At 44.1% G+C, this 691-nt stretch overlaps 1 non-coding gene across 1 annotated transcript; it reads right to left on the bottom strand.

Annotated features, from left to right (window-relative positions):
* Positions 1–409: 409 nt before the first annotated feature.
* Positions 410–481, bottom strand: Trnai-uau. The gene has a single exon. It is a non-coding gene; the product is annotated as a tRNA-Ile (tRNA).
* Between the last annotated feature and the right edge of the window lie 210 nt (positions 482–691).

Below are 691 nucleotides of genomic sequence, written 5' to 3'. Positions count from 1 at the left end.
GCAAGACATTTATAATATTTTTATAAATATTACATGCTATTGCCTACTTTGCCATTCACAGCTGTTATTTCCTGGTTTCGATGTGTTTCGGTCTTAGGGACATTCCAGAACAAATGCTTGTTTTCTGATGTATTCATCACTCGAATATGTTTACTCTGTGTTTGTGTGTGATTGATGCAAGAAAAGAGCAGCGAGAACGAGGAAGGGAGAGGACGGTAGGAGAGAGAGAGAGTGAGTAGTGGATAAAAGAGAGAGGCGAAGAGATATAACAGATAGACAGACAGACTCAGAGACAGAGTGAGAGTATATTCCGTACACTCTATAATACATTAGAAACAGGAAGAAAAAGCCAAAGATAATAAGAAATAAGCAAAACACACACAAAACAAACCAAAATTACACACACATTTGCCTCCATTGGGAATCGAACCCAAGTCTTTCGCGTATAAAGCGAATATGCTATCCACTACACCACAGAGACTTGACCTCATGAGTGAAGTTTAAGTATACTTATTGTTCAGCCTCCGGGCTAGTACAGCGGTAATGTGTCGGCCTCTCGGTAATGGGTCGGCGGTTCGCGCCCCGCCCAGGCGCGAAAAGTTGTAATTGTCGCCTGGAGGTTACTGCTGTGACTCGGCACCACGGCGGGTAAGGACTAAGCCAAGGCGGCACCAGCTGACACACGTTAGCG

Source organism: Penaeus chinensis, chromosome 33 (assembly GCF_019202785.1).
Source record: "Penaeus chinensis breed Huanghai No. 1 chromosome 33, ASM1920278v2, whole genome shotgun sequence".
Lineage (NCBI taxonomy): Eukaryota > Metazoa > Arthropoda > Malacostraca > Decapoda > Penaeidae > Penaeus > Penaeus chinensis.
The sequence above is the reverse complement of the archived record's forward strand: the minus strand, read 5'-3'. Positions and strand labels throughout refer to the sequence as shown.